The sequence below is a fragment of the Dromiciops gliroides genome, chromosome 4, assembly GCF_019393635.1.
Source record: "Dromiciops gliroides isolate mDroGli1 chromosome 4, mDroGli1.pri, whole genome shotgun sequence".
Taxonomy (NCBI): Eukaryota; Metazoa; Chordata; class Mammalia; order Microbiotheria; family Microbiotheriidae; genus Dromiciops; species Dromiciops gliroides.
This window is the reverse complement of record NC_057864.1, coordinates 472,676,644-472,699,170: the sequence shown is the minus strand read 5'-3', so window position 1 is coordinate 472,699,170 and position 22,527 is coordinate 472,676,644. Positions and strand designations below refer to the sequence as shown.

At 44.2% G+C, this 22,527-nt stretch overlaps 1 protein-coding gene across 5 annotated transcripts in view; it reads left to right on the top strand.

Annotated features, from left to right (window-relative positions):
• Positions 1–22,527, top strand: part of AUTS2 (activator of transcription and developmental regulator AUTS2) — a 1,257,436-nt gene that overhangs the window by 281,949 nt on the left and 952,960 nt on the right. The window lies entirely within an intron of this gene.

Sequence of the window (22,527 nt, the reverse complement as noted above, 5' to 3'; positions counted from 1 at the left end):
ACCCTGGGCAAGTAACTTCACTTCTCATTGTCCCAGGCAACCCTCAGAGACTTTTAAGTTTCAGATTAGGTAGTCATTGGCTTTGGCAGACTGATGAATCATGTAGCAGGTCAAATGGAGAAACATGTCACCACAGTTGAAAGAATGTCAGATGTGGTATTAGGAGACATCTGGGTCAATATGCCATGTCTGGCATTTACCAGCATTGTTTTCAGGAGTGGAACAATTAATTTTTGTGAGATCCATTTATTTAACTTTTAAATGGGCATATTTTGTTTTCTCTTGACTTTGGAGATGCAGGGCATTCTGCTGGTTGTATAACCTCATTTCACCTCTCCTCTCCTCGCTCCTCCTCCTTTTTCTCTGACTCCCCAAAAGTGAACATCCCCCAAGGTCCCATCTCTGCCTCCTCTGTAGTTGCGTCTTGCTTTTTTTTAATGCTTTTTTTCCTTACATGGTTTCACTCCCACCAACTATACAGAGATGACTTGAAGGTCTGCAGCACCATTCCCGACCTTGGTCATCATCTCTTGTCCTGTACCTCCAATTTGGCACAGGACCTCCCGAGGCAGTGTGGTGCAGTGGCATGTCCCTAGGTTTGGAGTTAGAGGACCTGAGTTCAAATCCTTCCTCTGGCACTTACTGCCTGGGTGAACCTAGGGCAACTCACTTTAACCTTGGATCCTTCATCTGTAAAAGTGACTGGATAGAATGGATCAGCTCTAAATCCATTATCCCAGTATCCTATGGCAAAAACCAAGCACCTTTTCTTCCCCTCTGCATGTTCCCCTTTTCTGTCTGGTCTCTCCTCGTTCATCACTTCTGGGTCATCTTTGATTCTGCCCTCTCCTTTCCTTCTCATCTGATCATTGATCAGCTCCTCTTGTTTTCTCCCAACTGGTGCCATCTTACCCACCCAAGGATAGACTCTTGTTGCCATTTGCCTAGATGATTTAAATAGACTTTTCTTGTCTTTTGCGCTTTACTTTCTGACCCTCCAATCCATCTCCCATAAAGCTGTTTAGGCGCTCTTTCTTCTTTGTAGATATGGCCTCCTAAGAAGCTTTGGTGGTTCACCCTGGCCTCATGGTCAGATTTCTGTGCCTGACTTTTGAGATTCTTCCAAATGTGGCACCATTCAACCTTTTCTTCCTTAGTTCCTATTACTACCCTAAACACAATCTCTTGTTGTTCAGTCGTTTCCGTTGTGTCTGGCTTTCTGTGACTCCATTGGGAGTTTTCTTGGCAATGATACTGGAATGGTTTGCCATTTCCTTCTCCAGCTCATTTTATAGTTGTTGAAACTGAGGCAAACGGGGTGAAGTGACTTGCCTAGGGTCACACTGCTAGTAAATGTCTGACTCCAAATTTGAACTTACCTTCCTGACTCCCAGACCAGAGCTCTACCCACTCCACCACTTATCTGCCCTAAGCACAGTGTACTGTCTAGTGTCTCCCCCAAAAGGCATTGTTTTGTCCTGCCTTTCACTCTTATGATTCTTTATACCCGCATAATCTCACCTTCCTTTCTTATCCTGTTGGATTGTTGTCTGTACTTTCAAGGGCAACTCAGAGATCACCTTCTGACTGTCCTCAAGAAGTTCATAGTCTAAAGGGGAAGACAAAACACAAACAAGTACGTACAAGATACATACAGAATATTTTGAAGGCAGTCACAAAAAGAAGGCATGGACAATGATGGGGTCAGAGGGTGAACCAATAAAAGCCTTCTGAAGAAGGTGGAATTTGAACCGAGTCTTGAAACAAGCCTGGAAGGGAAATCCAACATGGTAGCACCAACCCTGCTTGCTTTTGAATGTTGGCTCCTTGAGAGGAGAGATTGTTTAATTCTTTGTGCTGGTGCCCCCAGAGTCCTCTAAGTGCTTGCATGATACATATTAGGCTTTTAGTAAATGTTTGAGGATTGATTGCTTTTGTTTTTTTCTTTTCCCTCTTGAACTCTGGATCTTCCCCCAACACAATGCTCTGAGCTTAGTGTACTGCTAAAGGGTGTCATGGATAGAATGTTGGACCTGGAGTCAAGAAGACCCTGCTTCAAATTCAGCCTCATATGCTTACTAGCTGTGTGACCCAGGGCAAGTCAGTTTCCCCCTGTCTACCTCAGTTTCCTCATCTGTAAAATTAGCATAATAACAATTGTGAGGATAAAATGAGATTATATTTGTAGATCACTAAAATGCTTTTTATTTTCTTCTTCTTCATCATCATCATCATCCTTGCAGTGTTTTTTATTGGGGGAAAAAACAAAACAATGTGAAGAATAAGCTCAAGTACAATCTTACCCTTTCTCTGCTCAGAGGTATAATACAATTCTTATCTGATAGTTGCTATATTTCACATGATAGGGAATGAAAAATTGCTGATAATGGTGTGCAGAGGGACAGTGGTGAGCTGTTTGCTTTTAAGTTAATCAAAGGCAACAGTGTTCTTTCTAATTACTCATTGTACATTCTCAAGCGCTCCGTTGGCACAAAATGGGTTGAATCAGCCCAGACAGTATATAAATAGGGAACTTATATTAACATTCTCTTCAATGGTTTTCTGTTAAGCATGTAGGTCAGCTCCTGGACATTGTCTTTCTATTCCCTGTCTGTCTGTCTTTTGGTGTCTCTGTCTGTCCATCCCTATCTTTCTAACAAGGTAAAGAAGCAGTTAATTTTTTTCAGAAGCAGATGAGATACTTTCAGTGTATTTGACTTTAATTCACAAGGCGAGCACTTTCTGAGTTAGTTGGCCAAGCTGGGGCTGAGAGAGCCTGATGGGGGCTCGTGGGCCCTTGTACCAATCTTCCCTGCAGGCAGCTCTCAGACCCAATCCAGTATTTATTCTGATTACAGCAGCCTACAAGCCCTTCTCATGAAGTGGGCAACAAGATGTTCGTTCTCTCAGACAGGATGGAGCTTTTAATTGAATTCAAATCACATCTCTCATCCTGTGAACTCTGCAAAGCGGTACATTTTTAACTAGGAAAAGCATCCATTATTTATTAGCCGTGCTACTAATTTATCCTGGCCGTATGGCTGAGAGCTCTGCTCTCCTCCCCGAGCTGCTCAGTGATCTCATGCCATTGTGTTCCAACGCTAGGCCAATTGCTTTTAGAGCTTTTCACCCTCCTGTTTTCAGGGAGCTGCTTCCTCCAGCTCTCTTCTTAATATGTATTAAAATATTTACTCATATCCGCTATACTGGGGCTGCTAATGAGAGAGGGCCTAGGAAGACGGGAAACTTATCACGGGAGTCTTTGCACCGCTGCGCCCTTTAGCTCACAGAGGGCTTGGGTAGCTGGAGGCAGTCTTAGAGACCTTCCCAGTCAGGAAAGTGAAACAGACAGCTGTTAGGCTACATTTGGGAGATGATAATTCCCTGTAATTATATGTCGCTTTCCAGTTTACATAACAATTTTCCACCTCCAGGTGGGTGGTGGATAAAGCCAGCCTTGTTTCCCCCATTTTTTGGAGAGTGACGATGGAGACTTAGCTTGTGATCTGCCCACGCTTACCCCTTGCCTGCTTTGGCTATTAATTGATACTTTTTTGCTGGTGTTGTTCATCCTTCATTCTCAGAGAGGACCAGTGACCTCACGGGGGCGATGCCTTGACTTGTGCATGAATTGGATCTAAGTGGATTCAAGTCATAGAATCATAGAAGGTGAGAGGTGACAGGGATCTCATAGCCACCTTTAGTTTAATATGTATTCATTAAAAATATCAATATGTATATTAGCATTTACTGTGTGCCAAGTACTGTGCTAAGGAATTCCCAAATGGTCATCTGCCCTTTGACTGAAAAAAACTCCAAGGAGCGGGGAGCCCACCTCTTCTTAAATGGAAGTTGGGGATTTTGAAGCCCTTTGCTGAATTGAGTCAAGGGTACAAAAGAGGGGGAGCATTCTTTTCTACCCATAACTCCCGTCCAAAGACTCTCATCTACCTACATTCTATCTACCCTTCCAAAGCCAGCCTTAAATTTCACCTCTTCTGTTTAGATGTTCCAAATCATTATGATTTGCTTCATTCTCTCTCCCTAATGAATTTGCCTCTCATTTATCTTCTTTCATTTGTTTGGCACATAACTTTGATCTTCTGTTTGACATTGCCCGGGTCATTGTCCCTTTATTTTATATTTCATGTGCTACTTGGCACTCAAAGTATCAGCTTGAATGAACACGTATTTATCACGAACTTATTATGTGGCTGACTGTTTTCTGAGCCTTGGAGATATAAATAGAGAATGCTGGACAGCCCCCGGTTTCAAGGAGATCATGTTGTAATGAGGGGAGACCACATGAACAAAAAGGTCAGGTGTTGGGGGCAGCTAGGTGGCCCAGTGGATAGAGCACCAGCCCTGGAGTCAGGAGTACCTGAGTTCAAATCCGGCCTCAGACACTTAACACTTACTAGCTGTGTGACCCTGGGCAAGTCACTTAACCCCAGTTGCCTCACTAAAAAAAAAAAAAAAAGGTCAGGTGTTGGGCACTTGGAGGCCCCAAGAATCCACCAGCAGGGCCAAGGGCAAGACCCAAAGGTCTCAGTTTCTGGAGGACAAGGACTTAGAGCTGGTAGTTAACTTAGAGCTTGAAGTTTTCTTAGCGATCTGGCCTGACTGCCTCACTGACAGAGAAGGAAACTGAGGCCCCAGATGATGAAATGACTTTCTGTGCTGGGATTTGAACCCAAGTCCTTGGCTTGCACATTGAGTTCTTTTTCTATCACACACCCAGCCTCCCATCGGACAGCCCAGCAGAGGGTACAACAGTGCTCTGGATGTACACGGAGTGTGATTAATGTTTCTTCCAGGACTCGTGTGTCTGCTGGAAACACTGAACCCCTTCAAGATGAACAAGAGCTGTTCTGTACAGAGAGGGACACAGGGATAATTGGAGAGATGAAGTAGATGGGGTTTAGTTTGGGCCCAAACGCAAGCCTTAGGATAGCTGAGACTTAAAAAAAAAAACCAAACATTTTCTTTTTCCCTTTTAAGGTTTTGAGAGGGGCCATCCTGTCCCGGCAGTCTTCCTGCTTGCAAATGTTTGTTTGCATGGAGCTGTTCTCGTGGGAGAGTAAGAGACAGAGATGGACTGAGACATATAGAGGGAGATGGAGAGATTAAGCAAGAGAGAATGAGAGAGATGGAGAGAGGGAGTGAGAGACAGCTAGAGATAGAGAGGGAAAGAGAGACAGAATGAGATAGAGATGGAGGGGGAGGAGGGAGGAATGGAGAAGGAGGAAAGAGGGACAGAGGCTCTGGCCTGTGTTCTCATGTTCTCTCTCCCCTCCTCTCCCCTCCTTCCCTCTATCCTTTCCCCTATCCCTCCCTCTTCTCCCCTTCTTTCCCCCTTCCCCCTCTCCCCCTCTTCCTTTTCCCTCTCCCCCCTCTCCTTCCCCCTCTCCCCTTTTCCTCCTCCCTGCTTCTACCCCTCTCTTTCCCTCTCTTCCTCTTTCCCTCCTTCCTTCCCTCTCTCCCCCTCTCCCTCTCCCTCCCCTTCTCTCCCTCTTGTCTCTGAATCTAGAATGACTTGTACAGTTCAGCAGCCACTCTCCCCCTCAGCCTCCAGCTTGGACTTGTGTTATAAAGACGTCCCAGCAGCAGCATTGTGGAGGCCCCGACATTTGTGCTGTCTGTACAGCTGAGAACCACTTAGGGTGTTCTTGTACCCATGCATTAGATTATGGCTAAGCAGCTTATGGACATAAAAACACATTAGAACTTTACAGCACTCTATAAATTATAGTTTTTGCCGTGCTCGCCGCCACAATGTGAGGTAATTACATTCATTAATCTACTACTAAGAACACATAAAGTTGCCTCCCAAACGGTCTTGTAGATGCCAGCACTCAGCTGGGAAAGGCGAGAGATATTTCTCCCTCCCACTCTCCCCTTCCCTGCTTGTGTCTTGATGGGGATTTTTCGATGCCAAACCAAGCAAGATGTTTGAGAAGCCATACCAGAAAACCATTTCTCTCCCAGCATTAGGCTCTGCCCTGGAAATCTCTAGGCTGGCTTTTATATTTCCATGGATGAGGGCTTATAAAATACAGGGTCTACATTTTTAAATTCTCCTCAATGGGTAGGAGTCTCTCTTGGACAAATGTCGGGGGTGTTGGGGGCAAACCCCTCGCAAACAGGGAGGCGCAAGACTTATTTTTATTCCTCCAGCACCATTTTTTTTCTTTCTTTTTTTTTTTTTAGTGAGGCAATTGGGGTTAAGTGACTTGCCCAGGGTCACACAGCTAGTAAGTGTTAAGTGTCTGAGGCCGGATTTGAACTCAGGTACTCCTGACTCCAGGGCTGGTGCTCTATCCACTGTGCCACCTAGCTGCCCCCCTCCAGCACCATTTTGAATGGAGTGGTGACATTCTTGATTGGAAGTTGTTGCAAAGGCACTGGGATCATTGCTTCATTTATTTCATTGTTATTCCATTCCCTTTCCCCATGCCCAGGCTCCTGTCCCATACCTTGCTGGGGTTTTGTTTTATGTCCTCTGTGTTTTCTTCTTTCTACTTATTGCATATGGCAACAGTGGAAGGCAGGTATCGTTTTCCAAGGGACTTGCCACATAAGGAGGCAGCTTTTGTACCTGAGCATTGATTGTGGCTCATGTTGGGCCTCCCCATCATAAGTGGCTCCAAGTCTGGGTGAGTTACATAATTCATTCAATGAGGTGAACGGGATTGAGGTCCATAGGATCTCTCCAGGAGCATGGGGCAGATGAGCCGTGCTTTTAGTGCCGAGATGACTGAATGTCTTGGTTTGGGCTCATCATTGCGGCCTGTCACTAGATTCAGACTCAGCGGCCCAGAGTTCAAATCTCCCCTTTGTCACTTACTGAACTTTGTGCTATTGGGTCTTGTAGGTCACTGAGGTATAGAGATGTTAAATGTCTTCAGTTCAGGTCTGTGGACCCCAGCTTCCTTCTCTCTGAAATATACATACTGAATGATAATTAAGAATACTTAGCATTTATAGAGATCTTTGAGACTCACAGAGCACTTTGTATATTATTTCACTTGATCCTCAAAACAACCCTATCAGGTAGCAGCAGTTACTCTCCCCACTTTACAGGTAAGGTTCAGATAGATGAATGTGGATCTAACACTAGAAAGCATGCCCAAAGCTGTCTGGTTAGCTCCCTTCTTTCATCATTGGGGAAACTGAGACCATGTGGTTCATGGAGATTACATGACTTATTCAAGGTCACACAGGTAGCATTTCAAAATGATTCAGTTCTTTGATCCATCTGATATTCTGTCTTGTGTGGGATCCCAGGATCAAACAGTCATTCGACAAGCATTTAGTTAAGATGTAGCCCCCTAGAGAGTTTCATTGTTTGTGTTTGTATCTCTGGGTCCTGGCACAATACTGTTCACATATCGAATGATTAATAAATGCCCTCTTTCCTTCCTTCCTTCCTTCCTTCCTTCCTTCCTTCCTTCCTTCCTTCCTTCCTTCCTTCCTTCCTTCCTTCCTTCCTTCCTCCCTCCCTCCCTCCCTCCCTCCCTTCCTCCCTCCCTCCCTCCCTCCCTTCTTTCCTTCCTCCCTCCTTCCTTCCTTCCTTCCTCCCTTCCTCCCTTCCCCTCCTCCTTCCCTTGCTTTCTCTCTTTCCCTCTGAACTTGTCCCTCTTCAACTCTGAACTCCCTTCCTGTGATAGACCGTAAATTCCTTAAGAGCCTGGATTATTTCCTCCTGGTATTTGCCTCCTCAGATCCTAGCACCCTACCAGACATTCATTAGATGCTTGATAAAGGCTCACTGATTCATTAAGAGTCAGACACTACCATAGGTTCTGAGGATACGATACAAAGAATGAAACAATCAATTCACTCTTCCCAAGGAGCTTCTGCTCTATTGAAAATCATAGATTTTAGAGCTGGCAGTGACTTTAATGGAAGATAATTTATTCCAGCCTTAGATGGAGTGACGAGTTCCAGGTGCCACATAACGTATGTGGCTGGGCAGAGATTCACACCTGGAGCTTCTGAATTCAAATCCAGAGACAGTATCAATTCTCTCAGAAAAAAAACCAGACAACTTATTTCTTGAGCTGGAGTCTGAATCTGGCCATGAACATTTTCTGAGCTGCAACAATGACTTTACCTCCTCATTCCCCGGTAACTCGTCCTGTGAACCTGCTTCCTCCAAACCCAGCCCACTGAATAGACCAATAGAAAGAGGTAGAGACTTGGTCCAGCTTTTCCGGTTCCACATGCAACCTTCCTTCCTCTTGCACCTATGAAATCCTAGGGTTCGTGGCCTCTCTTTCCCCTCCCACCCTTATTTCCATCATTTCCTCATTAATAAGGTTTTACCTTTTGGTGGAATTGGGGGCACAGAGCAATTTTATTCCAAGAACAGGCCCTGAGTGGAGGGTTTTACCTTGACCCCTTAAGTTCCTTTGACCACCTTGGCCCCATGGAGAACGAAAGCACAGTCCAAGAGCCAAGTGCTAGCGGTTCTGTGTTAAACAAGGCAGACTGGCAGCTGCTTAATCATCCCCACCTGTGGTTAAAGGCATCCGTCTCTTTGCTAAATGTAGTTTCAGTGACATTTGGAGCACGGTGGTTTCCAGGGAATTTCACGGCCTTCCCTGACAAATCTATTATACTGGCCATTAGATTAATAGGCTGAAGAGCCCTCAGAAACACGTTTTGACAGAGTCGAGGCACAGTATTCTCCGTTTTCCCCATTCCACTCTGCAGGAGCAAACACCTCTTTGCTCTCATTGGCAGCTCTTTTATTTGGTCAGGGACTCTTGGAATAAGGGCCGTTCAGTGCCCCATTTCACACAAGAGGAGCATTGTTGAAAAACTCCCCTATTTTTGTAGGGAGAACATAGCAGAGAGACACCATGATATTTCCTTACCACCCCAGTCGTGCTGTGTCTTTGAGTCAGACAGCATGGTCTCCAGTCCCACCTCTCTGACACTGCTGGTGTGACTCATATTTAAACTCTTTGGGGCTCAATTTTCTCATCTCAAAAATAAAGGGGTTGGACTAACAGACCTCCCTCTCAAAATCTCTGATCTTAGCTGCACAGCTCCATTTCCCATCTTTTTGCTTATGGAAGTAGGGGTGTATGCTAGTTTCATCAATAAACACAAATGCTCACACACTGAAGTCATAGATAAGAGTTTAGAGGTGACCGGAGTAAACTAGTTTTCTGAAAATAAGATCGCTGGCCCAGCCTGGAATTGTCCACCTCAGCAACCAGTTTTAGACTTAGTCCTTTTCCCTTTTGACAAAGCAGCTGTCATCTTGGATTGATGTCAGAGCCAGGGATTCTGAAGATTGGCTTATGTCAGGGTAGTGTCAAAGCCATATATTAAATGAAGATGTGCTGTTCCTAGTAGACCAGAGGAAAAAGATTTTCCTCCCTTATTCTCTCTGGATCCAGAGCATGGTCCAGGTCTTCCAGCTTCTCCATCCATCCCTCCTAGGGGTCTAGGCTTCTTCCGTCCTGGATGGAAATCCAGGATGTGCATGTAGACACACTTACCTCCTCCGTCCTGGCTCAGCAGGCCTGGGCTTCCCCGGGATTTTCCTCTCATGTTAGTCATTCAGGAGGAGTTCTTCTCGCTCACAGTGGTATTGATGTCAATTTTAACAGCCGTCATGTATATCGACTCCTCCGCCACCGCTTGCTGGTGTATACGCTGTTGCCAGTTCGTTTAGCGAGTTGTTCCCTTTTATTGGCTGTGGTACGGATTTTGCCTTTATGGATGCAATTTGTCGGGATCACTGTAATGTCGATAAATCCATGGGGAAGGGTCAGGGTGAGGAGGGGCTGGCTTCCCTGCAGCTGCCTGGGATTCTCCAACCTTTCCTTCTACCAGGTCGGATGCCAATGTCTCAGCATGTGCTCTGGTGTGAAAGGGAAATGAACTAGGCACTTATCTCGGATATGTTAGACTGAAATGATTTTTCCCAAGCTATATTCCACCTCCCCCGCCTTGTTTATGGTCTCTTGGGACCATGATTTATGTACTCCCTTTTGTTTTTATTGTTCGATCATTTCTGGCTGTAATTTCTAACTTTTCCTCCCTCCCCCTTCCTTTGCCAGAATTAAACCTTCTCTTGTAACCAGGAAAAAAATAGTTAAGCAAAATCAGCCAATACTGTGACCTCTTCTGGAAATGAAACAGTCAATAAGCATTAAGTGCTTACTGTGCGACAAACACGGTATTAATCACTAGGCTTATAAAAATAAACAAAACAAAAATTAAACAGCAACAACAACAAACTAGAAAACACCATTCCTCGTCCTCAGGGAGTTCACATTTTGGTTGGAAAGACAACATGTAAATAACTCTTTCTATATATCATACATATCATGGATGGATTTCGATAGATCTATAGATCGATTGATCAATAGAAGACATATATAGAGAGAAAATGGACAGGAATCTCAGAGGGGAGGCACCTCGTGCCTCGGACGGCCACAGCTGTACAAATGTAAGTCATGTTCTGTCTGACTAAACCACTCCCCCTCCTTCCAGCCTTTCTCATAAAGGCCAAGGATTGATTGGCACGAAGCCCACTTAATTTGCAGAGCAAGCTCCCTTAAGTCTGACAGCAGCCTGTCTTGCTGACCCCTGGTAATCCTGGTCCCCAGAGGAAGAGTGGGCAACCTTTTCTCTTCTGCAGTCTCATGTATCTTTCCTAAGAGAGGAAGGAGTTAGATTTGAATACCTGCTTTGAGATGCATATTAGTTATTAAAACTGCTCAGAGCTTCTTTGTCCATTAAAATTTGGAGTTGAGAACACAGGGGTTGAAATTCCACCTGGTACAGTTACTAGGTTTACACATTCGCACACACAAACACTCTCTCTCTCTCTCTCTCTTACACACGCACACACACATGCACATGTGCGACTTCCATTTCCAGACTTTAGACTCTTTTGTTTTCCTCATATGAAAATCTGGACGTTAGATTCGATTCCTTCTAAGGTCCTTTTGGGCTCTGATCTTCTAATCATCATGGCTTATTATTCTCGTTACTTTGTATGGTTTCAATTTCTATAAATCCAAGTTTCTCCCGGAATGAAGTAGGCCTTCCTAGGATTGTGAAGTAGAGCTCTGATGGGGTCTGGATGCTCTGTTGTGCTGGCCGCTGGAGGCTCGGCATGGCACACGTTAGCCTCGTGCTGCGGCCCATCACTGCAGCCGGCCCTGACAGTTGAGCTCAGAGCCACCAGTCCTCTGAAGAGGCTCATGGCGTTTCCCGCAAAGCCCCTGTCTTTATATTATTATCATCTTCACGCGTCAGACCTCCCAGGTGCCCGTTAAATAAATACCGAAAGCATAGATTCCGAGTTAAGGGCGACTATCGACAGCATTTCAAGTGCTATCAGGGAACATCTAATTCAGTTTAATTTTGCGATAAATCTCGTGTTTAATCCTCTGGTTGCTTTGTAATCATGCCTCTATTGATCTCTTCTGAATGCCTGCATGCCGCCTAATAAACTTTGCCATTAACCCACAGCTTCTAAAGGGGCAGATTGATTCTAGCATCCAATCTGATAGGACCAATAAAGGACTGAACCATCAGTAGTTCTGCCCCATTGGGAGCTGAAAAGCTGAGGTAGCAAAGCCGGGGGGTGGGGGGTGTCACAGCTTGTTGAGCAGCTCAGGGAAAGTGCATGAATGTTTGAATGACAACGTTTCATCCCAAGGAAGGACCCACAGACAACTCCTTTCAGTCTTCATTTCTCCAGCTCCTCATTGTGGCTGCTGACACAGCCTGCCTCCTTCTATCCTCAGTCCTAAATGGAGGGTGGGTCTGATTTATTCTCTCTGCCATGGATCTGTAGGAGTTTATTTAGATTCAGTTTCTGAGGTCAACAGGTGGCATTTAAAACGTCTTTATGAAAAAACCAAAAAAATGTCTTTATGATACTTTGGGTGAACCTGCATGGATTTAAGTTTATTTTTATCCTCGTGATTCTGATAGGGAGAAAACCAGAGTCTAAAGTCTGAAATGGAAGCTCTGTGTGTGTGTGTGTGTGTGTGTGTGTGTGTGTGAATGTGTAAGTATGTGTGACTGTGTGTGTGTGTAACCATAGACTCATTTGTAAGGGGAAGAAGAGTGTTTGTGCATAGGAAGTCTCGATCTATGCATCAAACCAGGCTAATTGTCTTATACATTAATAAACCTTTTCATGAAATGCAAATTCATCTGTCATCAGGTCTTGGAGCATTGTTTTCATAAATGAAACTTGTATTTTGATATTTATCATTGTGGGTGGTTGTGGCTACAGTCATGGGGCCACGTCCAAAGAATTCTCCCCCTAGTGGCCAGGTTGCTGGTGGACCAACCTGCCTGTTGGTCCTTGGATAGCTGACCCAGTCTGTAAACATGCATGTGCATGTACCCCCATATAAATGCTCATTTGCATGCATATGTTAACACATGCATGCAAGAGAAAGCAACCCCTGCTATAGTCATGTGTAAACATACATGTGTATATATGTGTATGTGAGTGCACATGTATGTGTGTAATTTAAGATTCTAAATGTGGATTCTAATGTGTTCCCCCAGTTTGGGGGAAACTGACTAAAAATCACTGATAAAACGAGTTAGGTTTTTAAGGGTTTATTGGAAAATAGAAAGAAAAAGATTGAGAACAGAATTCTAACAGCCTGGCATTCCTATCTTTCCTCAAATTTCCTGTGAAGTCCTCTGCCGCCACCATCATCAAGTCCGGAAGCCAAAAGGGCCAGCGCTCTCTGCGCTGGCTCCCTTTCCTCCTTCCTGTCTCCTCCCAGACCATAGGAGGCTCCTCCAGTTGATTGGCTGGTAGCCTTGATAGACAGCACCGATGAGCAAACGTCATTTCCTGACGCCAAGGAAAAGCCACAATTCCTCTGAGGCATTTTCCTCATGGTGGAGCTTTCCCACAGCAAGTCTCCAGTAGGTGGCGTCATTCCAATCATTACAGTCCCCCCTTTTGTTCCTCAAGATATGTATTTCCCTTAATTCTCCGGTTTTGATGAGTGGAGTCCTCAGTTTTATAATCTCTGTGCTTGAATAACTGGTCTTCTGCATCACCTTATTTGTATGCAACCGCAGGATCTTCTTCTGGGCAAAATTGCATCTGCTATTAAAGTGGGTAGATGGGAAAACCAACAAGATATGATGTTCCCAGGATCCCTCACTGCTCCAAAGTGGGTCTTCTACAAGGGTCAGTTTTTGCAAATCTGAGTGTTCTTCGCAGATGTTAAAGTGGACTAAGGAGATACTCTGAGTGCAATGAGAACAACAACAATGATACAGCACTCAAAGGTTTTCAGAGTCCTTATGTTAGTTAACTCTCAAAACAACAACCCTGTGAGGTGGCTGCTATGTTGTTGTTTTTTTAATCATCATTTTACAGATGAGGAAAGTGAGGCATATAGAGGTTAAATGGCTTGCCCTGGGTCACTCAGCTAGGTCCTGTTTTAGGAAGGATTTAGATGAAAGTTGTGAAGTTTTTGAGAACAGACCCACTTTGATTTGGAGATTTCTTTTGCATTAAGCATAGTTCTTTTTTTTTTTTTTTTTTTTTTGGTGAGGCAATTAGGGTTAAGTGACTTGCCTAGGGTCACACAGCTAGTAAGTGTCAAGTGTCTGAGGCCGGATTTGAACTCAGGTCCTCCTGAATCCAGGGCCGGTGCTCTATCCACTGCGCCACCTACTTGCCCATTAAGCATAGTTCTTAAAGGGCTGCTAGGTGGCACCATGGATATAGCGTTGGCCTTGAAGTCAGGATGATCTGAATTCAAGTTTAGTCTAGGACACTTCCTAGCTGTGTGACCCTGAGTAAGTCACATAACCTTGTTTGCTTCAGTTTCCTCATCTGTAAAATGAGCTGGAGAAGGAAATGGCCAACCACTCCAGTGTCTTTGCCAAGAAAACCCCAAATGGGGTCACAGAGAATCAGTAGTTCTTAAAACTTAAGGAATTGATTTCTTGGCCTCAGAGTTGAGTGGGGGAAATTTTCTTTGAATTATTTTCCTCCTTCTGCAGTGGAGAAGGGGGCAGGGCAGAAGTTCTTGTAAATTGCCTCAAATCATGACCTTTAGGACTTGGGGTATCTTAAAGATGATCAAGCTCAGGGCTGGCATTTTACAGAGGAGCCAACCAAAGCCCAGAGAGATTGTGACCCGTTGACATCACACAGGATGGTAAGTGGTAGAGCCAGGATTTGAAAACCTAAGAATCTATCTACGGCTCCTAACACTCCTTGATAGTTGAGGAATTTTAGCTAAAATAATAATCACTCTTTGTCTAGCTTCCTCTCAGCTTCCCAGAATCCTTTGATAGGCTTTTGATGTCAGAATGTTTTTATAAGTCTTATAAAGGACTTTTCTCCAAAGAGTGGTGTGAGACAAGCTTTACGTCCCATTTTAGAGATGAGGAAACTGAGGCTCTCAGAGGTTAAGTGACATACTGCTTGTCACACTGTTAGCTTTTTAGTTAAATTAAATTTGAGGGGCAGCTAGGTGGTGCAGTGGATAGAGCATTGGCCCTGGAGTCAGGAGTACCTGAGTTCAAATCTGACCTCAGACACTTAACGCTTACTAGCTGTGTGACCCTGGACAAGTCACTTAACCCCAATCGCCTCACTAAAAAAAAATTAATAAAAATAATAATAAAATTCGAGGATCTCTCCAGGGCCTGCTGTGGATGACACAATGTGTTAAGTGCTGGGGATTCAAAGACCAAAAACCCCGAACTAGTGCCTACCCTCAAGGGATTTACACTCTGCTCTCATCCTTAAGAGAAAGTTCTGGCCTTTTAAGCCAGGTTTCCTTCAAAATTGTGCTTCTCTCATTGCTCTGTGAGGCATCTGCAGTGCTGGTGAACAGTCCCTTGGGTTGTTTTTTCTCACTACCGAGGGTCCTTGGTTACTTAATCGCATTTCATAATAACACATTTTTTTCCATTCACCGCAGTGGTCAGAATAACCGAGTGTTTCCATGGGTCCCCTTCTCAGTGAGTGTCGGTGGAGTGTCTTCTCTTGTCTCCTGCAGCTGTCACAGATGGGTGGTTGTTTTATCCACTCTAATGCCAGGGAAAATATTTGGGTCCCAAGTTTCCTTGTTGCCCTTCTTTCTCCCCTCCCTCCCTGCCTGTTGGATTCAGGTTTCATGCTGTAAATGCCAGATGTAGGGCTGGTTTTGAGTCTTCCCAACTCCCCTCCCACCCCTTCCCCCATATCCCCTCCCAGATTGTTCTTGGCTATTGATCCTTTCAAGGTAGGTTAAGGCAGAGGTTGAGGGTCAGAAGCTGGGGTGTCCTGGCAGAGATGAAGGGCAAAGAAACTAATCGGCCCCCCACTGTGTCCATTTCTCTCTTTCATGTGCTTTGAATTAGTTGACACAAATGTAAAATAAACTCATAAAATGCCTCTTTTCTGAAGGGAATTAAAAGTCTGTCCCAAGACTGGGCTCCACTTAGTTTAGCTTGGACCCAGCCATCTCCTTGACGATGCATCATTCTCTCTCGGCCATGCCCCCTACGAAGGCACACTTGTATCTTTTTATGTACTTGGTGAGAGTGGAAGCCTGGAGAAGCTTGTAATTCCCTGATGGGAAGGGGAATGTTTTCATATCCAACTCTGGGCTGTGGCTGTGTTTTCGCCAATCGATATGTTTCTATTTAAAAAAAAAAAATTAAAAGGAAGGAAAAAATAAATGAAAGAAAAGCGACTTTAAAAAATTGTATTTTGGAGGCCCCTGTTTTAGATAAAGCAGTAGGTAGCACATGTTTTTAAGAAGAGAAGTCTCCCGGGGAAGGAGAGAGCCTGCATGGGAAATCGTCCAAGAAGAAAAACCAAAGTGGGTGTTTTTTCATCACATCTGGATCAGATTTCCAGATTTCAGAAAGAGCAGTCTTTGAGTGTGCTGGGATTTACCGAACTGGGGAACTCGGCCACAGGGGGAAAGCCATGTTTTTTGGAGAGAATAATTCACCTAATGGCTTCAGCCCTTCACTTTTCTTTGGCAAGTGAGGTGTCAAATTCCAGCACGAGGACTTGGATCCTGATTTCAACCTACCCTTAGGTTTTGATAATTCACCATTAGGCATTCCTTGGTTCCTTCTGATTTATTTTCCTTGGGTTACCTCCTACAGTCTGCCCTGGAGCAGGTTATATAATCTTACCCTGCCTTTCACAGGTCTCTACGATCTGGTTTCAATCTAGCTTTCTAGGCCTTTGCTCTCCCAGGTAAACTGGACTCACTGTTCCCTGATAGGGCCCTGTGCTTTCCTGCCTCTGGATATTTGCTTCAACTGTGCCTTATACCTAACATGCCCTCCTGCCCCTACTTCAGCATTAAGTCCTAGAAAGGAATCCTATTTTAGGTGGGAGCAAGTCAGAAATGTTGCACACTTTGCTCTTCCTTCCCTAGAAGAACCAACCAGGTACCTGGTTTTGAATACAGCTGAGAATTCTGTTTGGTTCCCTTTTTCTTTTCCTCCCCTTCCTTGTTCCTAGTGTGATTTGGGGGAGGGGTTTCTTCTCCCCCTCTGGTCTTCCTGTGTATGTACTTCATGTCTTAAAGCTGTGCCAATAGGATTTTCTGCTCCGTTCATACTTTTAGACGGTCTCCAAAGGTTTACCATATGGAAGAAGGGAAGGGAAAGGAGGAGAATGGAAGGGGAAAAAAGATCCCTTTTCATGACATCATATCCCTTGTGTTATCTGAGCATACAATCTCATTAGTGGACGCTAAAAGGGCTTTTCAAGAATTTGAAAGAATTTCGGCCAGAGGACATGGTTCGAAATCCTCAAACAAGTCATTTTACTTCTGGTCCTCCCTTTTCTAGTGTGTAAAATAAAAGGATTGAATTAGATCCACTTTAACCTATCTTCTCCCACCAAATCAATGATTCATTGAACCTTAGAATGTTTTTGAAGCATCCGAGTTTGATCCCCAGAGACTGTGGAATGCTGGGAGCATGGGGGTTGAGTAGACTAAAATGTAGTCCCCATTTAACTATAAGGTTCTTAGAGGTTGGGATGACTGGATTCATATATTGATCTCCCTAGTCCCTGTACAGTGGTTTGCATAAAATAGCTATTTCCTAAAATGATTGTGGAACCCTCATCATCAACAACAGCCACAGTGCTTTTTTATATAACACTATAAATCACTTTATATACATTATCTCATTTGAACCTCACAACAACTCTAGGAAATAGGTGCTATTGTTATCTCCAGTTTACAATTGATAAAACTGAGGTAGACAGAGGTTTAAGTGCTGGGCGCAGGGACACACAACTAGTAAATACTCTCGAGGTAAGATTTGAACTCGGGTCTTCCTGATTCTGCCTCCAACACTCTATCCATGGAGTGGATTTAATTGTGTAGCAGATAACTCTCCTTTACCTATGTGAAAATACCAAGATCCCCCCACCCCCACCTGAGTCTTTACCTCAACCAGTCATCTGATAGCCCCCCCCATTTTCTGGAGGTGCTCACTTATGTCCAGTGACCTCCCTTTTCTATTCCTGGCCACCCCCCCCATCATGGGGATTATAGACATAATAAGTTAGAGACTGAAAGGCAAGAATTAGAGGTTCATCAAATCATGAATTTGGAGCTGGAGAGGACCTCATGCCATCTCATTAATGGGAAGATCATTAAGATAAAAGGTCTTGGGATATCAATCCCTGAATAATCACAGCTTTTATCAATGGAGGTCTTGTATTGGGCTGAAAGTCAAGAACACCAAGGCACTTTCCCTTCACAGCCTTGGTTTTCTGGTGTGTTAAATGAGGAATGGGGACTCAGCAGTCTTTGGGCTCCATTGCAGCTTTAAACACGATTTTCTGATCCCATGAACGTTGGCTTTGGATTTAGGGGACTTTTGTTCAAATCCCACCTTTGACTCTTACCTGAAATATGTCATTGATTTCAGTGACCCCTGAGACATCTTCCTGCTCTATATCTGTGGTCCAGTCAGACTAATACCCGAGTCTAGGGCATTTCCGATACGTCTGTTGATGACATTTTGCTTCCTGTTGTGATGGCCTGTTCATTCCCCCATTTCCCTCCTTGCTGTTGTCTCCAGAGACCAGCCAACTCAAATACCTGTTCAGCATATGACACTCTCCAAATGTGCGCCTGAAAGACACCGGATTCTTTGACGAATTTCTATATCTTCATCCCTCACTTTGGAGAACCCCTATATGGATTAGATTGAAAAAAACACTTGGCCTGTAGTAAGAAGTGCTGATCAAATCTGGCCTCAGACACTTAACACTTAACTAGCTGTGTAACCCTGGGCAAGTCACTTCACCCCAGCTGCCTCACTTAAAAAAAAACAAAAACAGAGCTGAGTTCTCTGACACAATTCCCTGTGTGAGCTGGGGCAAATTATTTTAATCTCCTTGGACCTCAATTTCTTTGCCTGCAAAGGAAACTTCTCAAGAAAGGAGGTAGTGTTGGTGTTGCTGACAACAGAGGATGGATGCCAATTCATGAAGCAGCTTATCACAATTGTGTAGCTCATTTTTACAGATGGAGAAACTGAAGCACACGGGGTGAAGTGACTTGCCCAGAGTCACACAGCTACTAAGTATCTGAGGTCAGATTTGTATTCAAGAAGATGAGTCTTCCTGACTAATCCATTATACCACCTAGCTGCCCCAGGTCTTTGTCTAGGAACCTATAAAGACCCCAGATTTTGTAAAGGTGATATCATGGTTTGAGAAGTTAGAACCCTGACTCAGAGAATATGAAATTCATCACTCCTGAGCTCAAGCCAGTCACCGGCCTTGATTCCAATTGTCTTTGCCGGCTTCCATCTGTAATCTTGAACTGGAGGCCTATAAACTACCGTTTTTCATCAACAGTTTCTTAGTCTCTCCCATTTCGCACAACTCGACACTATTTGATTTTCAAATTCAAGTGTGGCCCAGGATTGGCAGCCTCTGGAGAAGGATAGTAATTTGGGGAAGGGGTGGGGACGCAAGCAAGAATCGGATCAGCTGTCGGGGAGAGGGGTTTTGCTGCAGAAGGAAATTACTTCCATATTCTGTCTCTCAGCAGACCTTATCAGTGAATCTGCAGCCGCTGCGACCCTGCCCTCTATCTCCAATGACCTAAAAATCACGTAATTCCAACAATTTTAACAGCCTATTCCCGTCTGTTGGGCCTTGCTAGAGAATTTGCCCCTCTCTGTTGCCTAGCAAATGTATCTGAATCTCTTTGCCTCGCCCAATGCTATCTGTCGGTGGTTGAGTTCATATTATTCTATTTTGTTAAGTCTCCCTCCCTCTATTCAGTGTCAGGTGAATCAGTTTTAAAACTACTGGCTCTGATTTCCGAGGTTTCTCCCATATTCCTCACCCCCTTTGCCCATCTCCCTCATAAATGCTTGCCAGTTCTAGTGCATTTGCCCAAATGTATACGTCTGAGAAGTAGTAGTGAGTGACCAAACCCATTTTCAGTCTTTGGACTGCAAAGACTTTTTATTATTTATTATTTTTATTTTTTAAAGTTAATATGACTCATCTCTTGAAATGGGAATTCTAGAAGAAGATACTATATCATCTTATGATGTTGACTGATTGATTAAAACAAATCAATGAATCTCTCCTATGGGATTTCTTTTTTTTTTCTTTTCTTTTTTTGTGGTGCACTGAGGGTTAAGTGACTTGCCCAGGGTCACACAGCTAGTAAGTGTCAAGTGTCTGAGGCCAGATTTGAACTCAGGTCCTCCTCAATTCAGGGCCGGTGCTTTATCCACTGTGCCACCTAGCTGCCTGCCGCCTTTCTTTGGGATTTCTTAATGAAGAGACCACCAAGCTATCTTTATGATGTTGTTCACCCCTTGAGAATTTTTTGCTCACAAACAACAGTTTTGTGGAGTTTTTTCTGGAATGCTGAGCATTGAATGGTGAATTTACTTGGAAATTTGTCACTGAGGCAAAGTCATGGTGGAAAGATTAAGAAGCTTTGGAATCAGAGGACCAGGGTTCAGATTCTGCTTCCTACCTGTGTGATCTTTGGGAATCTGTGGCCCCTTTGGGCCTCAGTACCTCTAGCTATAAAGTGAGAGGACTGGACAATGTGATGCTTCCAAAGCTTGAACTGTGATCCTTTGAGTCAGTGGACAAGCTCTCTGAGAGTCAGTTTCCATATCTATAGGTCTGTCCCTTTCAGCTTTAGGTCAGTGATAATCTAATCCCAATATGGTGGAAACATGGACTGGATATGTTATTTCCTTAACATAGGAAACTGGGCACCATCTCTGGAAGTCGGAGTCTTTGAGGGATGCCTACAGCACTGAGAGGTCAGACAGACAAACAGTATGTGTTAGAGGTAGAACTTGACCCCAGTAATGGATGGATGGATGAATGAATGAATGAATGAATGGACAAACCTTTATTAAGGACTTCCTTTGTACAAAGCATGGTGATAAGTCCGGGAGATAGAAATGGAGAAGTGAGACAATACCTGCTCTCCCAGGGCTCACAGGCATTTTTTCCCTCCTCCCCTTCGGTACTCCAAAGTTTGAAATCTTCATATTAATTGGCCCTCCGATGATTGCACAGCTCGCGATCAAGCTTCTCCAGGTCTCCCACCAGCTAATGTCGCAGCATGGGGTCCATTTGCTTGTTGGAGCTGTTCTGTGGTATAGCCAGATTGGCCTGATTACTATGCCACATGGAAATAAAATGGATTTGGGGGGAAAAATTATACCATGCATTCATAAATATTAATTCTCCTTTGTATGGAATGGTACATAATTTTTCTGTATACATTAGTGGCACCTTGGGGGAGGAGACTGCTTCAATCTGCAAAGAGAATGCTCTAATTTTTTTAAGACTACAGTTAATGCATTATTGAATATTATTTGGTTATTAATTCAGTACCCTGCATGCGCACAGTGTAGTACAGTGGGTGGAATGATCGACAAAGGAGAGAGATCCTGTGGGCTATTCATATATTAGTGTCACAAGTGGCTCAATTCACTGATAATATGGAGAAGTGGTCCGTGATGGGCTTCTCAGGGATGCTGTTCTTTTCTGGGAGCTGCCATTATTCCTAAGAGGCTTTGCATAAAAGCAGCCTATCTATTTTGGTTCCCCATTAGGCGAAGGAGAGGAGAGGTCTGTTCTTAGGTTTCACAAAAGAATTGTCATCTTGGGGGGAACTGATAGAAGCAGTGGGCATCAGAAACAGGGTTGGGGGGACGAATGGCCGTGGAGAGGCTGAGACCGTATGGCTGGGAGCTGAGGGCCGCCCCTCTCTGTTGCTCCATTGTCCACCCAGTCCTGACCCTACAGGGGTGTATAGAGGACAGCCAGTCAGTGTGGCTGACACTGGAACTCCTGGCTGGCTACAAAGGATGAAGTTGTTACAGTGCTGGGGTATATAACAGTTATAAAGCCTCTCTCTCTGTCTCTCTCTCTCTGTCTCTGTCTCTGTCTCTCTCTGTCTCTCTCTCTCTGTCTCTCTCTCTCTTTCTGTCTCTCTCTGTCTCTCTGTCTCTCTTTCTCCCTCTCTCCCTTTCTCTCTGTCTCTCTGTCTCTGTCTCTCTGTCTCTCTGTTTCTGTCTCTCTGTCTCTGTCTCTTTCTCTCTCTCCCCCTCTCTGTCTCTCTGTCTCTCTCTGTGTGTCTCTCTCTCCCCCTCTCTCTCTGTCTCTCTCTCCCCCCCCCCACTCTCTCTCTCCCCCTCTCTCTCTGTCTCTCTGTCTCTGTCTCTCTGTCTCTGTCTCTCTCTCTCTCTCTCTCTCTCTCTCTCTCTCTCTCTCTCTCTCTCTCTCTCTCTCTCTCTCTCACGTATCCCCAGCTCTTAGGATAATACCTGGCGCATGGTGGATGCTTAAGAAATATCAATCAACTGACTGACTCTAGAATCAGAGCCTGCTGATTTCATTCTTACATGTTGTAGGGAATGACCTACAAATTTGAAATGAGTTTTTTGTGGTTTGAAGTGCTTCACAATAGCCTAGTAAAATACATGGTGGAAATTACTTTACTCCCAATGTACAGATTGAGAAACTGAGGCCTAGTGAAATAAAGCAATTTTTCCAAATTGGCTTCTCTCCAGCAGTGTAATGTGGGGTTCCTGAATTACTTAATCCATCAGTGTACAAGCATTAAGTGCCTACTAAGTGCCAAGCATCGTGATTTTTGTCTAGATTTTTTTTACTGATTATATGTGTCATTTTGATGCCTTGGGTAGCTGCAGTGCTCTCATCTCTTGTCACTTCTGTCAGACCCATTGTTTACCCACGTTCTCTCTAACTGCCTCATTCCAGCCCAGCCAAACTGCAGCCTCCTATGAATATGAATGAAAGGTTACAGTTGATCAGGATAATATTATTGTTAGAGCTTGTGGAGGAGATTTCATGGAGTTGGAAATTAAGGATGCTCAGAGGAACACATGGTGTTTTTTTTTTTAAAGGTAATTCATTTAGGAAACCTTCCAATCATGTGGGTCAACAATTTTTTTTCTTCCTGGCTAATATAGTCATTTGGTTGGCTCACTTTTTGCCATCCAGGAATA